At 37.8% G+C, this 21594-nt stretch overlaps 1 long non-coding RNA gene across 1 annotated transcript; it reads left to right on the top strand.

Annotated features, from left to right (window-relative positions):
• Window positions 1-5513: 5513 nt before the first annotated feature.
• LOC135300166 (uncharacterized) lies at window positions 5514-7795 on the top strand. The gene is made up of 3 exons (XR_010362055.1): window positions 5514-5541; window positions 6760-6957; window positions 7773-7795. It is a non-coding gene; the product is annotated as an uncharacterized LOC135300166 (long non-coding RNA).
• Window positions 7796-21594: the final 13799 nt, after the last annotated feature.

Below are 21594 nucleotides of genomic sequence, written 5' to 3'. Positions count from 1 at the left end.
CTTCTTAATGCTGACTGTAATTGCCATGATGAAATTTGTGGCTATGTCCTCTGAAATAGGATGGCTTCCAAAAGAGGAGCAATGATTCCCTCCTGACATAGGAAACCACAAGCAAATATTGCCATGATATACACCCATTATTGCTGACTATTTGTGTCAGTGTTCTCTCCCTCCATGGCACTGCTACCTGTACAATACATTTCTCTCCTTTAGGTCAAAAAAGTATGCTCTGGTGAAATGTTACAGCTGGATATTTGTCTAGAATTGTCAGAGATTACGTCTGGTTAGATGTAAGTTAACATGGTTAGAGCCACAACAGCAACCTTAAAATAGATATCATATTTGGACTGCATTTTTGTTACTCTTGGACACAGCTGCAAGGATCTTGGTGAAGGGCTGCAACTAGGTTGGGTTGTTCAGGGGCCTTCAGCCCCCTGCTCATCTGTCAGTAGAGGGATAGAAAACTGATCAACTGGTAAACATGTCCACAGCATTAAGGAAATGAAGATTCTTTCATACAAGTTCTCATTCCACCTTTGAATTGAAATGAAACCATTCAATGCTTTCAATCTAACCCCCAGTAAAAGAGACATGTTCTCTTCTCTCTTCTCAGGGACTAGAAGATTAGATCCACTCTTTCTTTTTTCTTCTGACAGGAAGTATCTGGTTTTGCCTCTCAGTTCTGTCCTCCATGTAAGATGGATTTGGGATATTTTGGGTTGTTTTTTGTCAAAATGAAAACAGGTTTTCCAGAAATTGTTGTTAGGTTTGTTTTGGTTTTAGTTGTTTTTTTTTTTTTTTTTTTATTATACATATGTGTGATTAATCCTAGTTTTGATGAGCCACGGAGGCAGGCAGCCTTCTCTTGCCTTAGGTGCTAATACACAGCCTACTTTTCTTCTTTTCTTGTGTTCTCTCCACACACAAATACCAACAGAGCTAAGCCATTGTAAACAAGAGTGTAGGAGCAAGAGCCTTGAATAACCGCTGAAGAGGAAAGATTTACTGCTGAATAGATGTGCTGGCTGCCAGCACTGAGACTCATTTTTCAGCTGTTCTCCAGGCTGTTAAATTATCAACAGGTGTTCCTAATAGGGAAGGTGGTAAGTTGTTGATGCCACAGTGCTGATTCATTCTCACCCTGGGTGCACCAACGCACCTTCAGAGGGAGGTGCTGTGGCAACAAGGTTGTGGCAGGCAACCTGCAATGTCTCTTCTTCCAGACACTGTAGTTGTGCTCTCTGAATTTGCTTCTCCCAGAGGTCCCACTTTTACAGTTCTATTGGCATCAAAATAAGGTACTGGTAGAAGCTCATCACTGAGAGGCTGGTTATTTGTCTTGGAGTTAGTCTAAAAATTTCAGAGAATCCATGCTTGGAGGCCAGCTTCTTGAGGATTAGAATGCAGATTAGCATAACTCTGAGTTTAAGTTAAGAAATCTTATATCACTTAAAGCAGGGAACTGAACGTAAGTGTCCAGTTTTACAGACAAGTGTCTATTCTTATATGTTCATTTAAGTTTCCTTCACATATAACATTGAAGGCTCTATTAAATTTATCTTCACAAACAATCTTCAAATATGGATGTTGTAGAATCATAGAATGAGAGCAGAGCAGAGGGGCAGAATTCCTTCCCTTGCCCTGCTGACTATGGCATTCTGGATGTGTTTGTCTTGGCAGTGTGTGCCCATTTCTTTGAAAGGAACCTTAAAAATCATCCAGTTCCGGTACCCCTGATGTGGGCAGGGACACCTCCCCCTAGACCATGTTGCTTAATGCCCCATTCCCTTGAACATTGCCAGGGATAAGGCATCCACAGCTTCTCTGGACAGCCTGTTCCAGCATCTCACCACTCCCACATTAAAGAATTTCTTCCATATGTCTAACCTGTATTTTCCCTCTTTCAATTTGAAATATACTTTGTAAAGCAAGATTATTACTTTCAGGATAGCCTTGGGCCATACAGAATATCAAAGAAAAAGAAACTGTCCAAATGTACTTGTAACTAACATGAGCCAGTATCCAAATATGCCAAACTCTTCTGTGAACATGTGAAACAGTTATCTGAACCAAAAAAGGCAACTGGACTGCAAAACAGGCTCCTACTGATGCTATCTACCTGTGTAATAAATCAAGTAACACTAAATGTAGTGAGAGATCTAATGGTCTCTCCTTTTATAAGGAACAGATCTGTGATTGTGACGCACTTTAGGAAAACCATGGCATCACCCCATTACACTTGTGCTTTAGATGACAGATGATTACAAATCTGCTGCATGCATGTCCAAAATCCAAGATATCAGTATGAGAAATTAGTCTCATATGTAAGGTATATGTGAGTATGTGAACGGTGAGAAGGTTACTGTGCTTTAAAATATGTTTTTTAAGAAAGGCCACAGGTGGCAGGGAAGCAGGGGCAGTGTGGGCACTGTCTTGTAGAAATGAATCTGATTATTTGTCCATTCAGGCCTGTATTTGCCCTCAACAGCAGCTTTTACTTTTTTTACAGCAAATTTTACTTTTACTTTCTATTTCACAGGGAGATGGGAATAATGAACAGATAGGCAGAACTATTTCACTTCTAAAACACTTTGTTGTTGATATGGTTTAAAACCCCGAGCATTTTCCCTATCCATATCTTTGAATGCTTCTGAATTACTGATTCTAACAACACTTTGTAGCAAAGAGTTTCATAAGGGAATGTGTAGGATGGGAAAGCTTTTCTCATGATCAGCTTTCAATTTTCCATATTTAGATTTCAAGACTTGTTTGTGAAGAAGATTTTCTTCTCTTTACAGCACATTTGGACACTGTGGGTACCTTTTTCATAGCAGAGTCTGCATTTTTATTTTCTAAAATTAATAACATGAATGTTTGACTCCCCTTAAAGAGACATTCTTTACACTTAGTTAATTCCCAGAGGCAATTTCTATCTTTGGGATATAGTTCTTTATGAAGAACTACCTCTGAAGTAGCATTTTTAGTGTAGGGTTTCTTAATTATCTTTAAATTACTGTAGCTGTGCTTATCTTGGGTTGGGGCAACAATCTAGCTTTTTTTTTTTTTTAAGTATTAAGTAGCAAATTTAAAGCCTAGTAAAAATACAAATTATTCCTACTGCGTGTGTTACTTTGTCAACACTGAATTTCTCTTCCCATTGCCATTCCAAGTTTTTTAGTTTGCTTATGTGTCTTGGAAAATTTGATAAAGTGTGATAGAGACAAGGGAAGGTGAACCTTTTTTCATGTGATGGTTTATTGACTTTTTCAAATTTTACAAAAGTTTTGGTTCTTCTTAAGGTTAGATGAGTTTGTGTGGTTAACCGTAATTTGGTCCCTTCACTAATGAAGACTATATCTTGCTTCTTTGGAATGACAACAAAGACTGGGCAAAGAATGAATTTTACATTAAATTCTAAAGAAATACATGAACATGTTTATCTGATGAAGCTAATTTAAAATTGGATGCAGCATTCTAGATGTAGCATTAAGGATCAGTAACTTTTTAGCCAGAAAAAAAAAAAAATTATGCATCTTCTTCAATTGTTCTTTGTATTCAACTCCATTGAAAGCTCTAGTGTCAAAATGGGGCAAAATTATAATTTTATTTTAACCTAATGTATCATTTACAGTAACTGTATTGAGATCTCAGAAGTCACAGTATCTATTCTACATTAATCATCACCTCATTGCTATGGCATAATTTCAGTAAAAGCAATCAGTTTCTATGCTGTTGGTGAGGGCATTTCCACAGCTCAGCTTACTTATTTTAAATTAAAAATTGCTTATTAATTTCCCAGATTTATAATGCCTAAGTTTAAATAATTACAGTAAATTTCTGATGTTTGGTTGGTCTTTTTCTCAAGTTGTTTCAACACGGTTTAAACCTTCCTGTCAATTTCAGGAATTTTAGCTGTTAAAAATGCATTTTCAGGGGTCAGATTTCTACTTCAGTGGGATTTCAAATGTTTTCAAGGTGGCTGCATGGCTGATATCAGGAGGATTGTCACTTTCTGGAAATTTTTAAACAGCCTTCCACTTTCAATAACATATTTGCTCCATGGGAACTGTTAAGAGGTTTCAGGACTGGAAAGGCTTCAGGCCTCCTAAAACTGAGATTGTGGTCGGCATGGAGCAAACAGTTCTTTAAAATGTCTGTAATGTGCAGAACACTGTATGGCAGTGGTGCCATACACAGACACAACAAGTACAGCTGCCAATACTCAGCTCTGTGCAACTTTGCCACATTTTAAGGCCTCCAGCCAACACTTTTGACAGCAGTTTGTCTCAACCTGATGTTTTTATTACATTTGCCTTATATTTAAGTCACAGCTAAAATGATTAATTAAATTAGGGAGGAATTAATTCTGAGGCCTTTTTTTTTCTTTTCTTTTCTTTTTTTCTGTAAAGTCTTAGCTGTTCCCAGAAAAACTGCACTTTGTGCCTCTGAAGGGAATTTACAGCATGGCTGGCTGGTGTCAGAGAGATGTGTTTCAGGCAAATTTTGTGTCCAAGTTTAAAGTGTCTGTCAAATCTGCCTTGGAGTGAACTTAATAGAGGTTTCCTTGTGTGCTGCACTGCAATCCCCTGAGGACTCTCCTTGTTCTGGGCACTCACAGGGACAGTGCCCCAGGAACAGCCAAAGGAGGGGTGGGCATATGAATTCTGCATCTGCCCTCCAAGTGGCCCAAAAGAGGCACTTTGACATGCAGGGTTGAGCAAAGCTTTCCCAGCTACTCCTCCACAGGGCTGCCAGAGAATCTCTGGCAACTGACACGGAAAGCAGAGAGACTTTAATCCTTATTTTCCTCATTTGATTGTGGGGAGGGACAACTGGAGATACAAAACTAGAGGAGTAGGTTGTACCCCTCTCTGTTAATGGCTGCAGTGATGAGCTGCAAGGCTAAATGAAGAATTGCATAACTGCATTTAACATTTCTAATTAAAATCTACCCAGACTATTTCTCTCACGGTGACTTCAACTGCAGTTTCTTTCTAATCCCTTTTCTCTCCCTCCAAAGCTCACTGAGGCCCAGGACAGGCAAAATCTGCTCCTTGCCTAGTAACAGAACAAAAGTCCAAAATCCTAAAGCAGGGCTATCAGACAGGTGGTGGAAGTGCATGCCACACACTGCTACACTGTATATGATTTTGACCCTGTCAGCATCAAAAATATTGGTTTGGTATGTTCACACCATTACTTATTAGGCAGATGTCAAAAAGTCAGAGATGTCTAAAACATGTTGGACAGATATTTTTGCCTGGCTGCAGTATCTGAACTGATACTGAGAAAGGCACTTGATGATTAGACAGAGGGACACATAATAGCTATACTTGCTTGAATTTGTTTAAAATAGATGAACTGTAAAAAGATGGCATATGCAGAACTCATAATGAGACTTATGTAGAATAAGGAATCTGCGTGCATGTGTTTGGAATGTTATGGCCACTTTGCTGGTGTCTGCCACGTGGGAGTAGCATATGAATTCAAGATTTTCTATCACACCACTTCATCACATATTTTCTCTGTGAGTTTCTATGTGTAAGTACATTTATGCATCTGTATCTCTCCCTGTGTAACTCTATCTGCAATGAACATCTGAAGAAAAGAAGCATTCCTATTTTTCTTGGTTTTGAGAGAATTGTCCCAGCTATCCTGCTTATCAAGAAAGAATGAAATTATAATATACACAACAATGCCTGCATCAGCTTTATTCTATTTAGATTCTATGCATAAAATCCATCCACATCCCCCCTCTCCCCTCTCTACCTGGATATCAGTTAGCTGATGACTAGTTAAATATTTGTCACCTTGGATAGTTGAATTTAGAAATAATTTCCCTTTAAACCTCACACAATGTCTATGATTCCAACCCCAACGATTCCTGTATTCTGTCACTACCAATCAAGCTCACTGAAAAATCATATTTTTATTGCTTCCAAAGCTGACAGTAAGATCTATGTTCGCCAAAGAGAAAGGTTAAACACTTTTTTGTCTTTTTATTCTTTTCAGATACAATGAAGCAGCATGAAAACCCTAGCAGTCTTCAATGCTGTCATGCTAAATTAACATATATATTTTTTAAGTAAAGGCAGAATATATTTGAGTAATACCTAACACAGTATATTCATTTTGTCCTTAATTGTAAGAGACAGTTGCTACTTCCTGTTTCACTTTTCAAGGATATTGTGTTTGGTTTGGGGATGCCCTGGAAGTACAATGTTACCAGGTCTGGAAAAGAAAAGAAGTGAAAAACCTTTCAGTCTGGGAATTCACCTGTCCAGTTAGAAACACTTCTTTCAAATCTCTTGCGTTAAATGGGTAGAGGATATCAAAATAAATGGAAGTTTGTTTCAGCTATTGGTATGAGAAAGTAGGCATGAACAGCATTTAGATAGTGTACAAAAATACTTTATTTAGATATAATAATTACTCATAGATGTTTAATACCTTGGCTTATGTTCTAAGAAGTCAATAGGTTGCTTATAATTGTGTGTAACATTTCCCACTGACATTTTCATGAACACATATTACGTAATGCTTCTCCTATTGGTAGCATACCCTAAAATATCTGCTAACCAACTATTAACCCTTCAAAAGCATATATGATTCTCTTTGCAACACCTAGTGAAAGCAAAGAGAGCACAGCTGCCATGTGAAAATATATATGAACTAAGAATTCCAGTGACCTGTGGGGGTAGGTATTTAGTGTCAGTTCTTTCATCCATTTTGAACATGTTCTTTTGTCTCTGTTTTCAGAACCAAGGAGTCTAAAGGCAACCTGTGCCAAGTAACATCCTGCTTAAAGATACAAAGGAGGGCATTTTATGAGAACACTACTGTTTTTTCTGTAACATGAAAGTTATTAACTTATTCATTATTGTAAAAGAGAATCACTGAATGATTGTGGCTGAAAGAAACCACTGGAGGTCATCTTGGTCCAGCCCGCCTGCCTCAGTAGGTGACTCAGGATCTTTTCTAGACACGAATATCAGGAATATCTCTGAAGAGGGACACTCCAGAGGGCTTCTCTGGGATACCTGTACCACTGCTGTCACAATTACAGTAAAAAGAGTTTTCTTGTTTGCAGAGGGTAAAAAAAACCTCCCTGCTTCCGTTTGTGTCTACTGCCTCTGGTCCTATCACTGAATACCACTGAAAAGAGCCTAACTCCATCTAACTTGCACAGTTCCTTCAGATATTTGTGCATATTGACATTGATTAGGTCCCCATGAAAATAAAATACAGTATTTTGGCTTTTTAATGGTGATTTCATCTTGAAACAGATAAATTTTAAAAGATGCCTATCAATGGCCTTTGTCAGTAACATGGCCTTCAGCAATGACATCTGAATGCCAAGCCTGACTTAATTTTTACAGAGAGTTAATTTATCTCTTTATACCTTCTATTTTCTTTTATTTTGGCTACTGCCATTTATTACTTCTGTAGAAGCTGACCTGTAGCTTTTATCTCTCTTTCTGCCCTCAGCAGTACAGGGGCCTGGTAGCACACTGGATGTTTTTTTCTTTGAACCCTTCCCCTGTTATTCTCATTTTGGTCTAACCTATCCTACACTGGGCTGTGTTTCTCACGACGTCCTGATTTTCTTGCCCACTGAAGTTTGCAGGATGCAATCTGGGGCTCTGTCTGAGCTTCTTAGGGAGCAGCAGTCAGCACTCAGCTAAAACAAGACCCAAGTTTGTTCTAGATTTTGTTTCAGCCTTTTAGAGAATCAGTCCATGCTATACTAAACATTTCAGGTCTCTTCACAGGCTGAGCCCGTGTCCTCGTTATGGTTGGCTGAGCCTGTGAAGGGTGAAAGAGTTTCACCCTGGCAGCACCAGTGATGAATTTTACAAGGAAAAATCACCTGTTCTGCTGTTTCTACTTCCTCTCCTTTCCATTAAAAGGTTTAATCTCTTTTGTCCTTGTTTCTGAAGCTTCTGCTTCAGTTTGTCCTGTCCTCTGAATTGCTTCTCTCATTTAACTATAATTTGTGGGGCAGACTCACAGATGCCACAAATCCAGTCCATACCTTTGTTTCTATTTCTGTGCTATTTTGGTAAGGACAGAGTACTGAAAAATAATAAGAACAAGGTTTAAAACTCACTAACATTCCAATTATTCTTCCATAATTTTTTTTAAACTTTTCCTATTCTATCCCTCAATGGCTTGTTATTCTAGGGTGTTCCCTTTGTGTTTTGGCTGCATTATATGGAGCCCCAAGCTAAGGATCTCTAAAACTTATGTGGAACTTGTGAGTTCTATTATAATATGTAAATATTTAAACATTAAGGTATTTTGCATAGCTCTGAGAAAATATTTTAATATTCAACATGTCCTAATTTTTGCGAAGTAAGAAAAGTATATCTTGTTGCTTTTTTAGATGTACATTCCTTAGTGGGTGTAAAGGACCTCAGAAAAAGGCCGATGTATAAGCCAGTGCTTTATTTCTTTTAGGCCCTGGGTAGACAGAAGAGTGCAGACTGTGTGGAAGGTGATGGATGATGGAAAAGGAGTGCTGATTCATAGGAAGGGTGGGGAACCATAGCAATTCAACTAAAGCCAAATGATGTTGGGAAAAACAGTTTTCTAATCGGATCTGGACATGCTTATTGTAAAGAGGCATTTCTGAGTGGAAAAACATCCCTCTGCTTTTAATACAGGAAGTGGAGAAAAGAAAAAATGAAAAGAAAGAAGATTTTCATTTTATTTCACCCTGTAACATATTTGTCTTTGGTCCATTCATTACTTGTTTGTTTTGTTTTTTTTTTTTTTACAGTTTATAACATGATTTTCATTCTTTCTTCTCATATTTATTCCACTCAGCCCAACAGAGTTAATGGAGATTCTTAGTATTTCCAGTTTCATTTCAATGGCTAGGCTCAGTGGAACAAAGGATTATTCAAAATAATCAGGATGGACAGATACTGCCCTGGCACTTTTCAAAGGATTCTTTCTTAGGGTTAAAGAAAGAGAAATATTTTGGCTGACTGTCTTCTTTAACTTCTGCCTACTTTGTATTTGATATTTGGGAATTATCCCAAATGCTGTCCAGTTCTCTAAGGGGCTGCCTGAATAGTAAATGTCTTCTACATAAAGCAGTGTGGCTTTAGGGGAAAAATTGCTGCTTGGTGTCTTGATGTGCTTTCTGCTGATGTAGTGGGGTTCAGTACTTTATTACTGTCACTTTGAAATTTTTCTGTGGACTACTAATAAAAATGGGGATTAGGGAATACTGCTGATCCCACTCCAAAACAAATATTCCTACAGAGAGAACTAGCATGCAGTTTGTTTGTATCTGCTTGGAATTTAAAGAAGGTGCACTGCAAATAAAATGGCAGTGGATTTACTACTAGAGGTTTTTTTTCACTTCTGTTTTGCCTGAGCCCTACAGGTATGGTACAAGATTTGCAGTTGTTCCAAATCTTTCACATACTGATGCTAACTAGACTGACCTCTTTGACATGCTGTGAGAATGTTTTTCATCACACAAGCAAGAGTAATTTCCATTTCTGCATTTTAATTTTTCCCTTTTTGCTTTGAAATTTTCTCTCTTCCTTCTATCAGAAGTAAATATTAGTTCTATAGGGTTAAGATAGTCAAATACATGCATATAAATGGGTTTGTTTCTTTGAGATTTTATTAATATCTTCCAGTTCTGTACATTTTGTTTAAAAATACTGATAAAATTAGGCTCAGAGTTTACTGGCAGTCATTGCTTCTGTAGCCAAAGATGCGGAAGAGTTAAACTGCAGGCACAATTTCTTTATCCAAGATAAAGTGGGTAAGACCTGTAGGTGCACGCCAGCCTCAAAAATTAGGATTTGCTATTGACTTTCCAAATGAAATAACTGTCCAACATCTCAGACACAAACATTTAGACCTGGGTTTCAAAAGGGTTTCAATGGTATTTCAGATTAGCCCAGTAAATTAAGATTGGAATTTCTTGGACTGCTGTATGTTTTTTAAAATCTATCTGCCACATAGCTTTTGCAGAAGCATTAGGTTTATTCTCCTTTTTCTCTTTCCTCTATACATAGTAACATACTTGCTGTTATATATTAACATATTTGCTGTTGCTCCCAAGCCAGAGAAGGTTTGTTGTGTGTTGTTTTTAAAAAATATTGTTGCTTCGAGATTTATAATATGACTTTCAATCTAGCTTACTTGTTGTACTTCCAAGTAAGAAAGAGTTCTTTTTATTCCCTTGGGGAGCTGTTTAATTGGGATGTATTAGAAAATGTATTGTGTAATAATAAGAACTGTTTATATAATATGAAATACTCACAGGGATTAACCAAACCTACCACAGTCCCAGTAGAAATAATATCAAATATCTTCAGTTCAAGGACACATGTCAGGCCAGGGGTTTTTGGTTTGGGGTTTTTTTAATAGTGAGGATGTACTTCTTTTGTTGTAGTGGTTTGGTTTTTTTTTTCTTCTTTTTGAAAGAATCTTCCTTTCTACTGTATAAAATGGCAGATAGGCAGATACTGTACATAAATTATTCTTTCAGGTGGCTGTTACAACATCAAGGCTGTGTAGGAAATTGCAGTGTCATCTGAAATCTTCACCAAGTAATGGGCAGCCATTTTCTCAGAGAAAAAGGTCATAAGGAGATGAACTAATGATAATTAATAACAATTACTCTGTCAGGCCTCTCTTGAGATTTTTAACATTATGATCAAGGGCTAAAAGGAGCTGCTTGGAAGGAAAGATTTGTGACTGAAGTCCGTAAACCCCGCAGGTATTGCTTCCAAGAAGGTAGATTTCATCCCCTTCTGAGGCACAAAGCACTTAACATTGTTTTAATTTGTCAATAATGAAATATTTAGACACCCATTGTGCAAAGCTGTTTTCTGATTTAGACAACTCCCTTCAGTCTTCCTTGGTCAAATGCACCAAACATGGAAAACAGTGGCTTTCCAACACAGAGCTTTTGAAACATAGGCATTTAAATACCATCTCTGCTGGCCTTGTCAGTGAGCTTTCATTTTAAGGACAGGGATTTCCATGTGCATCCTTGTGAGTTCCATTTGCTCTTCCTAGAAAGCTGGAAACAAGCCTACAGGGTTCTGCTGGTCAGCACAGAGGGAAAGGGATCTGGGCAGTGCAGAGATGTTGGGGAGAGAGGGGAAGGAAAGGTGCCCTGGAAGAGGAAGAAGCATGGATGCATGTGGTCAGTGCTTCCTGGCACCTGGTACCTGCACAAACTGATGCCACAGCTGCAGAGGAGGAGTGGAAGCGTGGGCAGCTGGGACAGAGCAGACAGCAGGGTCAGGGGACAACTGTGGTGGAAATCTTGCTGCATTCTGTTCCCACCCTGTCTGATAATGAATGCCAAGCATGTGTGTTAACATTGCTGAGCTAATTATCTCTTGGCACTATGATAGCAACAGTTTCCAACCTCATGCTGAACTGTGTGGGTTTGCCGCAGCCATGAAATTGTATCAGACAAAGAGAAATTCAAATTTCCAGGAAAATCAAGTGTGCATACAAAAGTAAATCCCAGCAGGGCTGAGCAAAGCACTGAGCTTCTCTAAAGCTAGCCAGGGGTACAAAACTGTGTACATCACTTTGATTTATTCAGATCAAAAATGAACCAACAGAAAGCAGGACAATGTTGGAAGTTATACTTGAAGAATATCCATGCCTGGAGAAGCCAAATAAATTGAATATTCTGTCTGGTTTTCCTCTCCAAAGTACTCAAGTGACATGAGACAAGAATTCACATCCATGGAAAACCGTGAGATGGGAGAAAGCCCTTGTGTTGAGCAGTAGTATCTCTCAAGCTCTTGGTGAAGAAGACTTCCTTATCTTTTCAGAAAACAGCATTCTTCTTACCGTCCCTTGAGAAAGCACTAGTTGGACTTAAATTTTGAAAATTTCCTGACCTTAACACAGCTATTTCCTGAAAGAGGAAAGAACTCAAGAAGCAAAATTCTGTCTTTCTAGCAGCATGTTCGTACAGCAAATCTTTGGAAGCGTGCGGTAAACATGGAGAACCTTTCACTTATAAGAGCTTCCCACTGGGTATTATGGATTTCAGTCTAAAGCTAACAGCTTTTGAAGATCCTCCTCCTACACTCTGTTCTTGTTTGGCAGCCTCTACTCTAGTCATATGGAACAAGGGATGGTATTTCAAAATGTTGTGGTTAGCTTGTACAACTCTATTGTCCATCTTCTGCACGAATGTTGCAGCAACATTACATATGGCTGCTGTCTAGGGGGCTTTTAGGAATTCAGAGTCAAAAAGATTCTGCCTTAGGCTATGAGGTAAAGCTAGAAGAATGAAATCTTGAAACAATTTAACCAAAGAATTTTTGGCATATCCATACAGTCTTTTGTTTGATCTGCAGCTTTGGTACAAGAAGACAAAAAAATAAGAGGATGCAGGAGGATAAATAATAATATAGAAGTGCCATTATTTTTTTATATTAGTAGTTCTACTTTACTTTAAAAGTTGTGTTCAGTTCTAGGTACTTAATCATAAAAAGGATAATGCAGAATTAATTGAGGTTGAACAAGAAGAGGGGTATGGGAAAATCCTAGTAAAAAGGGTGGTTGAATAAATTTAAACTTAGAGAGAAGGTGTGTGACTGCTGCAATTCATAATAATGGTGCAACTGCCATTGATCTTAATTGAACAAAATTAATGGCCAAACCAATCAAATGTGACACAATAAAATCATAGAAAATAAGAAAATGTTATCATAAAGGGGGAGCCTGCAACTGCTCTGCAGAAGAGCAACTAGAACCTCTAGACAGGAGCAAGTAAGCTGAAAGCAAGAACCCTCTGATGAAATGAATGTTTCTATATAACATGCACATTAGATTATGCATCTCACCACCATCAGAAGCTTGAAGACCTTCAGCCTTTTCAGGGACTAGGAGATGAATGGCCTCCTTATTAAAAAGCCAAGAACGTGAGCTGCAGTGGCACTTCTAAAGCAGCATCAGATTGTAAAGGCTTCAGGCCTCTTCCAAACACTCAGACCTTGAGGCATTTGACATCTTCTTCCTGGCAGATGAGGATAAACATTATTAAGGTTCAAATTGTATCTCTTTCTTGGTGGCTTCTTACATGTAAGGTGACAGTCCCTCTCAGAGGAACAGAAGTTTGTGCTGGATGTTTTGGATCTGCCAGGAGCTCTTGAGTTTCTACAGCCTGGTGGAGGAAAACTCCCCTGTCCCATTCTGTAGCTCTTTCTTTGCAGGGCTGATTGGTGTATTTTCACTCTTTGTGCAGCCCATGGTGCCATTCTCAAAAGCTCCCTGTTAAAGCCAAACAACACAAGCTCCCATTTGTGTTTCCAATTACACATGTGCTTTAAATCACCGCTGGCAGTCACAGAGCTGACCCCTGTCTGCACCTTTCAGACACGGGTGAGGCATTGTTTGATGTCAGCTTTGCAGGCTCCTGCTCAGTAATGTACAGGGGCTCTCTCTGCCCACGGCCATGATTGGAGACAAATGCCTATTTCCTATCCAGTGATCCTGTGACAACCTACAGTAGCAGGTATGCTTTAACAAGATTGTTTTCCAGGGGTTTTGTGCTTTTTGACTCTTGTCTTGACACTCTTTCTGTCTTTGGAAACCATTTTTTCCACTTCACAAATGTGGTTTTTAATTGTGAAATTTTTGCCTTTAACAAGTGTGATATAGAAAAGGAGGCAGAAACATTAAAAATTAGGATGAAGTTAAAAATAGGGTAAAGATGATTGTTTTGAAAGCATTATCTGGAAGAAAAGGAACTGTGAGGAATAAAAAATATGGCTCAATCTGTATAACATTGTGTCCCATGTCAGGCTGGGCAGCTTCCAGAAATCTGTTCCAAACCAACTTTTTAGTTGATGCTGTGTTTCATCATGTCATAGAGTTGTTGCATGGGCTTTATGGCAGCACTGATAGTACCCTGACAAGAGGACACTTTTGCACAGCGTCTTTATATTCCACTCAATTTAACAAATTCAATTCTTTTTTCAGCTTAATCTTACTCATGAATTCTGTGAGTCTTTGCAGAATTACATGAGCAATATCATTTCACTGATGTGAAGGAGCTCCAGTTTCATGTTGAATGTCTGTTATCCCATTTGCAGCATTTCTGAAAATAAATTATATCAATAAATTTTGAGGAGCTAAGACTTGGTATCAAATGTGGTAAGTTATAATCACTCAGCATATTTTGATCATAATGAGAAAATTTAGTGCTCCTCCTGTCACTCTTGCAAGAGATCAATTGTTCTGACAGATGTACACACTTAGGAAGTAGGAGGAATGAAAATGTTACTAACATTAATTAGTGATGACTGCATTTCACCATAGGTGGATCTAAAACAAGCAGATTCCTGAGTTGCTTATGCTGGACTGTCTTTTGCCTTAAAAAAAGAAAAGTTCTTTTTTAGCCCCATGAAACACAGGATGATGCATTTGATTTATTATAGCAGAGCCTTAAGTTTGTCACTGCTACTTGTAATCAGAAACATTGTTTTGCTTTGGTATTCTTTAAAAATAATATTCTGTGTTAGAATCAGGTGATTGATGTGATTCCAGTTTAGTTTAACTTGTCAGATTGTGTAATGTAACCATAGGATAAGTGTAGGAGATGCATGACTGGCTCTGGCTGACTCAAAGCTGATTGTGCCAAGGGAATTTTATAATTGTCTACTAGAAGAAAATGAATTTTCAAAAACATTACCTAAATTTTAGCTTGGCTCTTAAGCAAACACATTTTACCTCTAAGCCAGTTGCACGAACACACTAATTCCACATCTACTATAATTGTTTAGGAGACATCCACAAATATACCAAATCTGTTTTGCTGTTATTTCATGCTAAAAATACTGAGTCTTCTGACAGAGAATTCCAAGGGTTAGGAAAGAATTTTACAGTATTTATTCCAGCATTTCCTACCCCAAGTCTGGGGTATGTGAGCAATAAGGCCTCTTGATTTTATCATTTATAGATTTGGCTCAGTCTTTTATGTAACTTCCGAGTTCATCTCTAAATTAAACAGTTGCAGTCTTTTCCTTCACAATGATCTATTGAGCATCTCGCACTTTGTCGATGGTTTTCCTTTTTTTTTTTTTTTTTTCCCTACACTGTGGCAGGATGTGTCCCGTTTCTTTCCCCCAGTGCAGTCTGCTTTATCTGCAGTCAGTGGAGTGAAGTGTAGGGTTTTTCTGCCACCATTAGGGTGGGAGGCGTACCTGCAGCCGCTCAGAAACAAGGCTGGAGGGGGACTTAAAAGGCAGAAGGATAGGGACTGAAGAAACATAGTCTTTTGTCTGAACAGCTTTCAGAATTTTGGAGCCAAAATAGAAGAGGCTACAGCCCTTTGCTCTTGCCCTGCAGTGCAGGATCAGGGCAAAAAGGCAGGTAAAATAGCAGTGGGTAGGGTGAGTGAAAACTAAGATGCCCGCTTAAAATGAGTGAAAAAAATTACTAAGAGCACTGTGTTTGCTCCTATTTGAAACCAGAAAGTAGCACAAGGGCAGATTATTAGCTGAGATTCCTGATAAAGAAAGCCCTTTGCTGGTACTATTTAGGAAGCACTGTATAGCTAATGTGAGTGTAATATCATATCTAAACCCTGAACACAAGCTGAGTTTCCCATCCTTGTAAATTACCTGCCAGAAATTGCTCTCAGACCTCTGAGTTTGTGGTTATTCCTAATATATCAGTAAGGCTTGCTGATATGTTAGAAATAAACCAAGTGACTCCTTTTTGTCACCCAAAATCTGTGACATAATGAAACCATGAGATGTATTTCCAGGATCCTATCTTCCCCACAGACCAAATCAGCACTTTTCAGAGTAAACCCATGTCTTCACAACTAGTCTTTTTTTTACTATTTTGAGATGATTTTTAAAAATTACCTTTTCTTTTATACAGATTACAACCAAACACAGGGAGAAATGTCACTTTGTTGGAATTGATTTTTGTTAAGTCTGTTTTATATTTGTTTTCATCACAATGAGGAATCTGTTTTGATTTTTTCCCCTCAGGCTTTAAATGCTGCTAGCATTTTTCCAGAAATCAGTATAGATGAGTTTCCAGATTCGAAGATTTGTGATTATTAAAATGTGAAGGAGTCAAACACTGTTAAATTTAAACTTTAAAGAAGATATGTCTAAGACTGCAGACCAAGAGATACTGGATGAGATCAAGTGTCCGCTCTGCCCTGTGTCCTGTTTTTTTCCAGGAGTAAGAAGAAATATTCAGTGAAAGAACATTGAGGTACAGAATTAGTATTAGGGTTGAGTCATATGTCAGGCATATTTCTCCCACTGCTACTCTTGAAGAGGACTCGTAACTCCCCTAAAATCTTCCTCCGTGGCAGTAGAAGGATCAGGCAGAGAAACCTGTGTCTTACTCAGCTACTTATTGATTCTTGACAAGTCACCTAACATTGCTCTGCCTTAGTTTGCCCACCTGAAAAAATGGCAGTGATGATGTTTTGCCTTTGAGAAAATATTCTGGCGTCTGCAGTTGAAGGAAAAAGCTATGGATACTTATGGGTGGAGCATTCTCCTTTGTTTCTTTGTCTCTTTGGCCACCTCTAAGAGTCTTGTGTCTGTATATTTTACTTATATTGTCCAGAAGTGCTAAGATTTTATGATGGGAAAAATTTTGGAAAGTGTAACTGTCCCTTTGTAAGAGTTGTTTCCTTGCCCAAATTTAGCAATAATTGGCCATTTCTTGCAACCACTGTGATGAGAATCCTTCTTAGACAATATATAGTGAAACTATAATGAAAACATAATGATTACAGAAAATGTCTTTAAGGGCTTATCTTTTTTAGGTACTGGCAGGAAGTTGATGCCAGTGAGAAATTTCTATAGTACTGCTTTATTCACTGAAATGAATCAAAATTCTCAGAGTTCTGCCTCTTTCAACAGAAAACAAAATAGCAGACACGATCAATTCCCTGTTGTGTTTTGGTTTGGTTTTGATTGATTTTGTGCATTTGTTTGGGGTTTGGTGGGTTTTTTTGTGTGGTTTTGTTTTGTTTTGGTTTGGTTTGGTTTTTTTTTTGGTTGGTTGGTTTTTGGGTTTTTTTGTCATTTTGTTTGTTTGTTTTTGTTTGTTTGTTTTTCTTTTTCATTTTTAGTACTGAATTGTAAGGACATTATGGGAATACAGGCAAATCCTTATCATATCCCGTAGTGTTGCACCTGGCAGCTAAACTGTACAGTCCCTTCCAACCCAAACCATTCTTTGGTTGCCAAATTTGGCACTGAAGCAATGCATGTGAAGAGGACATGGATCCTCAGGAGGCCTGGCTGTTTGGGAGGTTTCTCAGAGTGCAGAAAGGAAGTTGTGTAAGTTGACGTGTAAAGATTTGTCATTGATTCAGAAGGCAACTCTTCCTTTTTTTCAGTGGGATGAAAGGCAAGGCTGCCTTGAGGTATGTAGAATTATTGGACTAGAAGTAGCTTAAAACTGCACAGAGAAAATATTTCATTGAAACAGTTATGAATTTGTTTTGTTCTGATGCTGAGGTCCTATGAGATTTTTATAATGTTTCAATGAAATTACAAGTAGTATTAATATGGAAGTGAGATGAACAGGCAAGAACTAATATTTCTCCATGCAATAAATACTCCTATATATGTGTATATAGTGGTACACATATAACAATATAGTGTTTTAATTTAGTATGAAGCTGTAAAGGTACCAGAGAGTGTCTCTGAAGGGATATAACCGTTTTCAAAAGTGATACCTTTAAAATGTGTGTATATTCTCTGCCAAGGACAGGATGCTGTGAAAAAGAAGGGATAACAAGCTGTTAGACCAGCTTTGTGAAACTGGGTCTTTGATCCCAGTAATAAATGACAGCAATTTTACCTCTTCATCCTCTTCATGTCATCCTTTGATTTGATTGAATAATTTTAATAGGGCTAGTCAGAAACATTTAAGAAAAGAATCCTTGTGAATGGGGCCCTTCCAAAGAAGATGGTTAACATCTTGTGTTATGGGCTGCCTGTCTCCCACACTGGTCAGGAGAGATGGTTTGTTTTTGTAGCTCTCTCTTATGCCTATTTCTGTTGTGTACATAACAGGTGCAGCTGTGCCAACAAGGAGAACCTTATATAGTGGTCAGAACCCTGAAGTAGAAGATTTAATGAATTGAAGATTTTAAGAAACTGTTTTCCTCTAGAAAGACAATTTTCATTGAACACCTTATTCTAGCTCTATCCACCAGCTAAGTAGCATAACAGAGAGAAGCTGTTCTTGTCAAGGAAAAAAAAAGAAAGATGAAAGCTCCTAGCTGTCTCATCATAATTACTTCCCCAGAAAATAGTAATAGAATACAGTATATAGAGTCTGCTTTCAATTTTCTTTCTTAGAGATACATATATTTTGCTGTAGTAGCTATCCAGTTTTTAGGAATTGTTTCAATAAAAGGGAAGCATTGAGTTTGGGGAAGAATTTACTTTGTATGACATTTATCTTAGGACTTTCTGTGTTGCAGCTGTATTAAAAAATTGCTTAGAGTATGTATGAGTATCAGGATTAGAAAAATGCCAACAAAATATTTCTTCTCGTGACTAAATGAAAAAAAAATTAAGATTGGTTTGTAACTGAAGGAGAAACTCCACAATAAATGTGGGGTGGAGCCTCAGTTTAAGAACAGAAACTTGAGATATTTCAAAATAAAATCTGATTTCTCTGATTCAGAGGAAACCATCCAATCAAAAACTCATTTACTTTAGCTCATGTGTACTAGATGACTCCAGATAGATTTCTGTCCTCTTGAGCTAGCAATGTCAGTAGCACGTCTCAATCAACTTTAGGGTCACACTGTCACAACTTCACATTTTGCACAAAGCAATATGGAGTGAAAAAGCAAATGAAAAAGTAAGAAAATGGGAATGCTTGCTTTTTTTTTTTAACATCCTCATGGATTTGTACAGATTTGAGCAACTATTCTAAAATCATCAGGCAAAATCATTAGCATTGCTTTGCCTCTCAAGTAACTGCAAAGTCTATCAAGCACATATGCAGAGTTTAGGCTGAATATAGTGAATAACATAACCTTATGTAATTTCTGATTCTGTAAACACTCACTGCATGGAGGGACTTGTCTAGTTTCTTGGGTTTAATGGGAGATAGCCTACCAAACTACATAGATCATACTCTCCAGACCACATTCAAAATGTCATTCATAAACTGCAGCCATCTATCTGAAAGAATAATGAATTCCTAGGGGCCAAATTCAATACTGCAGAAATTCTGGGGTAGTAATGGCATTACATCAAGGTGAATTTTTTCCCATTTATCTAAATATAGCTAATTGAAAAAGTTGTGAAATATGCATGAAACACATGCATATTTAAATTTAAGAAAGCTTGCAAACAATTTCTGTTTACAACTTACTGCCTTTTCATTCTTCAACAGAAAATAAAAATCCATGGGCAAATTCAGGAGACTGAATGCTGACTCCCGTGGCTCTGTGTGCCTTTTTCCACCTTCTCCTGGAAACTACAATGAAGAAAGATAGAGCATGATGCACAGACTTTCCAGGAGTCCATAGATAAGAAAGTAGAAACAATCAAACTTGCAGAGAGCAACCTGCCAGATTCCAATATCCTCGGAAAAAACCTTTTTTCCAGCACAACTGCAGTGAGAACATTTTAGGCTTGTGAGATGAAAACTTTTAATTTTGAACTGCACATGCAGAAACATCAGAGGGATTGGAATATCTGACCTCCACAACCAGGGGAATTTAAGAAAAAAACTCATCCCAAGACAAAACAGAAAAAAAACTTATACCAAAAAAAACCCCAAAAAACCAAATCCCCCCAAAAAAACCCCACAAAAACCAAAACAAAAAAACCCCAACCCTACCTGAAAAAAGTCCCCCCAGACAAAAGCCCTGAGTACTAAAGAGAATTTTGCTTCCCTAAATGTTCTTCCCACACTCTTGCAACCACATTCCCCATGTGTAAGGCATCATTTCTCATTGCAAGTTCAAAATTGTTCAAGGGGAAGAATCCAAGGAGGTAGGGGCAGAGAAGAGAAGCAACTGCCTGTATTCTCCTTGCCTTGTAAATATACAAACTCACAGTATTGCTTAACAATAGCTGTCTCTATATGAGGCCTAATTCCACCCTCTTAAAGGCCATGTGAATTGTGGAAGATGCAGCTTTTGCAGTGTTACTTTAGCTTTGGAACTGGTGGCAAGGCTTTTTTTCCTAAGTAATTGCATGTCAAGAAGTCTCACAGAATAAAAAATATATAAGAGATTTTAATGGAGGATTTTTTTTTTGAGGAATGTCTATTTTGCAGAACCAGTTTCAGAGATGATGAATCTATTCTGTACAAACCACTAAATAATGGAGCAGAAGACTTGCCTTTTGTAAAGAAATTAGAGAGGGAGCCTAAAGGTGAGATAGCAGGAAGCTCAATATATTGTGTTTCATTTTCTGACTGTTCTGTTTCAAATTTCCATTGAAGTAGGTACAGCTGAAGTGGAAAACTAAGTTAGAAGAAAAGAAGAGAAAATAAATGTCATCCATTTTGAGGAGATGCATCCTAAACTCCAGGAGAAAAATGGAAATAACTAAAAGCAAGTACTTGAGTATGTTCACAATAGAGAGATGATTTTTTATATAGAGTGTATGATAAAAATCAGCAATGCTTTAAACCATGAGAAAACAATCATGCTCTTCTCAGTATAACTAGTTTATCTACCATAAATCTTGATAAAATAACACTTGATTGAATAAATATGGAAATATTGAGATAGGAACTATTCAGAGCAGAAGAATAGACAAAAATTGGAAAAGGACTTTCCAATGGTTGCTACTTAGGTAAAGAACTTTCCTTTTTTCAAAGCCACATATTTTCTTCTAATTGCAGTGAGCAATGCAGGTGACTTGCTGGGATCATGCTTGCCAGCCTTCTACAGGAGATATTCTTACTGAACTCCTATTTGAACTCTTAATTTGAAGGGGGTAGAAAAGGGAAAGACAAGTGACCACGGCTGCTAATGAAGCACCTTTCAAGATTCCCAAACTCTCTGTGGGGATGAAACACTATTGAATTTATGTACTTCTGCAGTCAGTGATGCCAGGCAAGAAATTTTAACTATTTGTGCCACCTGAGATGAAGTCACCATGATGCCTTCAAAGGCTCTTTGTAACCTGACTTTTGTTGGCCAGAGGTAAACTTTGTAGAACAATAGATGAGCAGAGACAATGTTTGGTTCCCTATTTTTATTGTCTCATTATTTGCTCTTAAGGCATACATTTATTGTCTTAAAGGTTTCTGTACAGCACTATGTAGATAACATTAGGAGTATTTTTCCATAATGAAAAAATGTTGGATGAACTGTATGACATCTGGAACACAGAATGGATTAACCTGTGTTCAAAAGAGTGGTAAGTATAAGCTATCATCTCAGCCCTTCTTGCAATCAACAGAGAAAGCACTAAAAGCAGAGGTTGATTCATTCCTTTTCAACAGAGATGGGATGAATCACCATCTGGAGGGTTAATGTCTTACTCTGTCTAAAGTTCTAAAGTCTACAGTAAAGGTTCAGGGAGGTAAATCCCAGCCTATTCAGATTATTTTAAATTGCAT

The sequence above is a fragment of the Passer domesticus genome, chromosome 4, assembly GCF_036417665.1.
Source record: "Passer domesticus isolate bPasDom1 chromosome 4, bPasDom1.hap1, whole genome shotgun sequence".
Classification (NCBI taxonomy): domain Eukaryota; kingdom Metazoa; phylum Chordata; class Aves; order Passeriformes; family Passeridae; genus Passer; species Passer domesticus.
Note: the sequence above shows the minus strand (reverse complement) of the source record. Positions and strands in the feature narration are given on the sequence as shown.